Here is a 6825-nt window from a genome sequence, read left to right as displayed (position 1 = left end):
CCTGTCATGCTAAATTATACCTGTGTTGGGTTTTTTTGTTTTTTTTCTTGCCGCCCTTCCCTCCAATTGACAGGCAGGCGGTGAGTTCAGAGATAAAGATTAACTCCCTGTTTATGCCTTCAATGTTTTCCTTCCACACTTTGCAATTAGATTACGACGGAAGGCTAGAAACTTCTACCTCGTTTAGGTTAAGCGAAGAAACATGGTGAGAAACAAAAAGCAGCACTACCTCCATCATCTGCTAAGTGGTTAAGTAAATGAAATGAAATATGGCTGATTCATCCCCTTAACTCGGTTAAGACCACTGTTTATCATGTGAGTGTTCCCAGTCACACAATGCTGATTGGGACTTGTGTTTCTGTTTTATTTTAAACATCAGAGGTTTTAAAATCATCTCTCAATTGTGGGTCATCAAGACTGCTGGTGAATGGACTCATTTGTATCAACAGAATCAGGCTGTTCTTCTTAAATAACTAGCCAAACTTAGACTTAGGGAGAAAATTACACCCACTGAAAGTCTTTTACTTCAAAGTTTCGTCCTCACTGTCAGCTTTGTGGTAACACTGACAGGTCTCTTGAACTGCCTGACAATTGGGTTTTGCCTTCAGAACTGGCTTAATTCTTACTGAGATAGATTCGACATAGATTCAGTTGTGGTGTTTAAACAATGCTCAGTTAGTACTGAGGGGCCCAGAGGGTGCCAAGAAGATATCACCCCACACCATTACACCACCATCAGCTTGAACTGTTGATAATAGGAAGGATGGATCCATGCTTTCATGTTCTTTATGCCAAATTCAGACCATGTCATCTGGATGTCACAGCAGAAGTCAAGACCAATCAGATAGCTGGTAGATAACATTTTTCCCATCTTCTGTTGTCCAGTTTTTGATGAGGCAGTGAGAACTGCAGCTCGGTTTCCTGTTATGAGGAGTGGCACGTGGTGTGGTCTTCTGTTGACGTCGCTCATCTGCTTCAAGTTTCGATGAGTTGTGCATTCAGAGACGCTCTCCGGCAAACATCGGTTGTAACGAGTTTGACTTGCTAACAAATCAACCCAGTCTGGCCATTCTCTACTCAACCCTGACATCAACAAGGTATTTTCCCTGCGGCGAACTGCCACTCACTGAATATTTTCTCTCTCAGACCTTTCTCTGTAAACCCTACAGATGGCCATGCAGGAAATCTCAGTAGATCAGCTCTTTCTGAATTACTCAGTGTGCCGGTGACAAACACAATGCATTTAAAGATCTAAAAACCTTCTTTCTTCACTATTCTGATGCTCAGTTTGAGCTTCTACATAAATGAACAAACATATTTACTGCCATGTGATTCCCTGATTAGATATTTGTACTAAAGATAAGCTGAACGGGTACCTAAAAAAAGCTATTGGGTATATATGCTTTTACTCAAATCTCACTTAGATCGGTTTTTCCTTTTTGTTTTTCAATGGTGCATCTCCATTGGTTGACTTTTCATACCTCAGATCCTTTTCAGTACACAGAGTTACCTAATTTATTTCATTTAGTTTTTATTTTTTGCAAAACCCACCACCCACATATTTGTGTAAAAGGAGATTAGAGTACAGAAAAGTTTGTTTTTTAACCACATGGAGGCCCTGGCCCTGTATTCCTGTACATCGCACCCACATCAGCAAAAAAAAAAAGTACAGAGAAGTGTCAACGCACATTTACAAGCATATACACATAGTGTAGAGAAATAAACAAGGTTCAGCTGTAAGCAGGAATTTGTATGCTTGTTTTTTTGTTGGTCCCAGCAGGGTGTTTTGGGAGTTGAAGAGGTGACACACACATGCCTTAAGATAAGATACCTTAAGCAAAGAGAGAATGACCTTTGACTGTGTCTGTTGGTCAAGACCCAGGCGTGAACCTCAAGCCCCAGGGCATGCTGGGAGTTAAACAAGGGGCCAGAAGGTCACTGACATGATAGAGGGGTTAAAGAGGGGTAACAGAGAAGCACTGCTCTTATTTTCCCCATGATACAAATATTTTCTCCTTTAAAGCCCATTATAAATCATTGTTAGTCTACGTTGTCAGTCAATTCACCACTTCAGTGCATACTGAAATATCTGAAGCATTACCAGATGGACTTTCATGGAGTTTCGGTTCAGATGTTTGTGCTACCCTGAGGAAGAATTGTTCGATGATCCTCTGACTATCACATGGTGTCATGATAACGTTAACACTGTTTTATGACATGCCTTGAGACATCATAATGGAATTCTGGCAAACATATTCACATTGTGATCTAGCACCACACACAGTTTTCAGCTACCAGTTTGAATAGCAATCGACTTCCTAAATCTTGGTTCTTGCATTACTATGATATTAAAGATTTGGAGTGCAACAGCATCAGTAGCTATTGGATAGAATTTGTTTGAGATGTTCATGGTCCCCAGTGAAAAACCTCTGGACTGACTCTGACTTTTTTTCTTGCTTTAACAGGATGTTTTTAGATTTTAATTAATCAGAAGGACAAAATTTGAATGTCAAAGCTTCGGCTGTAAATAGTGTTCTGTGCAAATAAGCAAATGTTGGCATGTTATCAAGCTAATCCTCTAAGCCTGTGGAGACAGAGAACAACACCTAGCTGTTATATGTATGCTATCATGCTAACATGTAAAGTGTAGCCTGCTGTTAGCATGGCTGCAGATTTGGTAGTTTAGTTATACAAAGAAAACAGGCTCCTGTGGTCAGTAATAGATTTCTTTTCACTAAATGGAAATACAAAAGTTTTTTTTATATTGACTTCTTCATCCATTGATTTGGAGCCGGGGTAGCTGCATGCCTTATGGAGCCTGCATGAGATGAGTCAATACAGTCTGAACAAGGTCCTCACATCACACACCCATAAATCCTCTTTATGACAGATTAGAGGGAGCAATGGCTTTTCCACTCGTTTAGCCATAAATACAGCAACACACTCAGCTGGTTTATGCCTCTCTCTTTAGATGATGGAATGGGTGAGCTGATGTTTATAACTGTCATGGACCAGCAGTGAATATGTCTCTTACTGGCTACGGTCCAGCTGAACTTCAAAGCAAAAAGAAAATAGAGCTGCTCTGTAATGGAAAAGCAAAACAGCTGTGTGCGATATGATTTAACTTTGTTCCTTCCAGAGAACGTTTTGTTGTGAGAAAGAACAAATAGTAAATGTAGGGAAAGTGCGTGGTTGCACGTAGCAAAGATAATATTTCCCACCCTAGTTTTTGAAAGTTCATGTCTCACATATTTTGGATCAGAGGAAATGAAAGCATACAGGCTTTGTGAGACAGAGAACAGGTTGGTATAGGAGCCAGGCGAGCCGTCAGATCTGATGTAGGCGTTTTTTCCTGACAGCTGTAATTCTCCAGCCTACAGAATTTCATCAACAGCAGTTGCATTTAAGCTGTGCCGCGGGGCAGCGGCCCTTTCAAGTCTCCTTCCTCTGACAGGTAGATTTATTAGTCCTGAAATTTGTACAGATCACACGTCACTCATGGCAAGCTGTCAGCGTGTCAGAGGGGCCTTCTGGCTTTTTTTAAGGTGGATCTGCCCAGAAGAGGTTTACTCATCACCTCCTTGTCTTTCTCCTGACTTACTCAGTTCATACCAACCTATTTTAAAAAATGAAGCACGCGGAAAAAGTCAGAGAGGAGTCTGAAAAATGTTGTTTTTTCAAGATAACCTTGGAGATCAGTAATGCTAATAAGAGACCATTCTTTGTGAGTGGAGGCTAATAAGGCAGCGTACTTCGAGGAAATGTCCCCTTTTTGCAATGCTAATGGCGCGTCACTACCAACGACCATGGCGGTCTTTTGTTTGCTCATTTTAGATCCTCTGAAGCTGAGCATTTTAGCCATCACTCACTTAGCTAGCCACACTCAAAGCCCCTCTTTTATCTTCTTTTTTACTCTAATATGGAACATCATGTACTGTTCAGTAAGAACCTTGCAAGTGGCACATTAACCTTGTCAAGAAAATGTTCATCAAGGTCACAGATGAAGTGACATGTAAGCTTATTTTTCTCATACTTCGATGCTTCAAAAGAAAGCCGTGGCCACACTGAAATATAAAAGTAAAAAACAAAATTCTGACTTTTTCGGATCACACACCAAATGTGTCAATGTCGACTTTTCACAGAACATTGTGAACCCAAGTTGAGACTAAATGTGGAGAGGCAGAGAAATTGTTTCAGCGAGCTAATTGACCTGAAGTAATGTCCGTTTGCGTATCTGGTGTAAAATGGTATTATTTGACTATTTCCGTATTTCATGCCAATGAAATGCTAGAAATTGACCAACTAAATCTTAAACAAGCAAAGTTCTTGGATGGTCTGTGCCACACAGCAAATCATTTTATTTGTCAGATAATTGCTTAAAATCCTCTAAAATGCACCAACAGCACAAACACACTAGCTAAGCGGACGTCAATTAGCAGACGTGACGAATATGCTTGTGCTGGTGCATTACATGTACAGCATGTACATGATATCATGATTGACTCTTTGTCTGGTTGTGTTTTTTGACATTCTCTCACTGATCAATTCAAAACTAGCTGTGAAAAAGTTGCCAGGAATTCACAGGAGGCATTGACTGCACTGAATTGGCCGATCACAATAACTGTGGGCTGCATTGATGTCCCCGATGTGTGGTTACATTTCTAGCCTTCCTGTCGGATTTGGGTCAAATCTGACTGATTAACAACTTAAAACACTCATAAGTATTGTGTTTTACATCTGATTGCCTCAAGGCCTTATATCTTCCACACTATGCGCTTGAACATATAAAAGTGATGGTCACCTCTTTCATTGAATTTTGAGTGTTTTAATCAACCTTGTTATATCTGTGGTGTTACCGGTCACAAGTGACATAGAAAATGAGTGGGAATCCACTCAACCCACCCCACTGCACTCACAAAATGATCAGCATACTTAATCGAACTTGATTAAAAAAGATTTTAAAGATTTAGCAGATTGGGATGTTAGCATCTTAGCATAGCTAGCTGAGCTAGCTAGATGATGTGCTATGTTCTGGCTCAAGTATTTCTAAAAATGAAAGAAGAAAAACTACATCATTTGTATAATTTGCATGTAAAGCTCTATCAAAAGTAGAAGAGGGGAAAATCTAATGAACATATTCGATTTTTATATCTGTCATCATTCTTGACAATTTAAAGAAATTCAAAACCGATTCTGCTTATAAAACAGCTTTAAAAGGTTTGATAGGTTGAAGTTGGACAAAGAACACTTTGGGTAATAATGCTCATGTTTGTCTTCATTTCCCCCATTAATCACTAAGTCTGTGATTACTGGGCTTTCATTTGAACCTCATGTGCACATTTAATTGCAAATTTGTGTGTAACAAACCCAGACTGTAAAGAGAAAAAGAAAAACAAGTGTTGCTTCAGGCAAACACATTTATTTGAGCTGCCTTCAAAATCCAAACTATCGACTGTGTCAATTTGCTATTTCAGTCCCTACAACATTTACATTTTCCTAAAACAGCCTGTCATATTATCAGCAGAATTATAGCCAAGTGCTGAGAAGGGGCAAAGAAAAGAAGAAAAATCACAAGCAACAGTTAGGAAAAAGGAAAGAGTAAGATCGAGCGAGAGAGAAAGCACTCTGGGGTCTTTCTTTTAGTTCCACATCTGGCCCTGATATTTCAGAGTTAATTAGTCATGCAGGGGTTGTGTGTAGATAAATCTATCATCCCGCGGTGCACAAACCATTTGAGAAATGAAAGGAAGTGAGGAGATATACACAGCCCAGGCTCCTTCATAAATCACTGGCCCAGATTAAAAACAGACACAGCCGTGATGAGAGGGAAAGATCAGGATGAGGCTGGCCCTGGACTTTTTCACACAACACCACAGCTCCATGCACGCACATACAGGATATGCATTTTACTTCAGGGAACAGTGGTGCTCGTACTGCAGAGAGGTACTTCTCTCATTGCCAGGATGTGTGTGAAAAGGCTGAAGAGTAACCTATCAGTATATTGAGCCAGCTATAATACTGGGACTCAAAGCAAGCACATCTATTGATTAGCTGGTCATTTAGTTTCTCCGTAAGATCCAGTCCTTCAAAGCAAAACACCAACATGGCGACAGCAAAAAGCTCCCTCAGCTTGAGGTGTCACACTGAGGTCAATGCTCTGGTCACGCCAGGAAAGACAGGGTTTGGTCACTTTTAATCTGTTTAGCATGACTAAAATTATTTCAACCGTGCAATGCACTTGCAATCTTGTTGCCTTGCAATGGTTGCTTCGAACATGAGAACCAGGTCTGCAACCACTTGCTGTCAGCTGTCTTCAAAGCTGCTTTGGTGTGTCAAGATGGCAATAAAATGGCAACAAGCAGAAGTCAGTCTGCTATCAGTTTGTGATTGAATGGGGTCAAGCTGGCAATTGCTTGGAATCTGTTTGTGATTAACTGTAATAAATCACAATAAGCCATCTGCTGCAAATCTGTTACCATCTTCATACTCCATACATCTTGATGCAAATCCATATCAACTACTTTCATTCCAGACAGAACCTGATGGATGCAAAAAAATAAATTCTTCTACAAAAGTGACGTGGTTGTTGCAGGATGGGAATGTAACTGCAAAGTGACATAGGTGCTTGGCAGCCTTGCTTTTACATAGGAATATAAGAAGAATACAACCAGTTGGCAACCAGCTAAGTTGAGACCTGTTGTACAGAGACGTGTCGCAGATGAGTTGCACTCATCAGCACAGACTCACTCACATAGACTGCAACATGTTGACAATCTGTCGGCATTCATGCTGTTGGTTGTCAGACCACAACTGTCTGGAGACGCC

The 6825-nt window shown here is 40.4% G+C and overlaps 1 long non-coding RNA gene across 1 annotated transcript in view; it reads left to right on the top strand.

Moving 5' to 3' along the window:
• LOC102192238 (uncharacterized) overlaps positions 1-6825 on the top strand; it is a 27227-nt gene that overhangs the window by 14855 nt on the left and 5547 nt on the right. The window contains exon 2 of the long non-coding RNA XR_311391.1: positions 886-1097. This is a non-coding gene — a long non-coding RNA (uncharacterized LOC102192238). The remainder of the gene's footprint in view (positions 1-885; positions 1098-6825) is intronic.

This window comes from Pundamilia nyererei, unplaced genomic scaffold (genome assembly GCF_000239375.1).
Source record: "Pundamilia nyererei isolate P.nyererei 1_Seehausen unplaced genomic scaffold, PunNye1.0 scaffold00002, whole genome shotgun sequence".
NCBI lineage: Eukaryota > Metazoa > Chordata > Actinopteri > Cichliformes > Cichlidae > Pundamilia > Pundamilia nyererei.
This window is presented reverse-complemented; position numbering and strand designations above follow the sequence as displayed.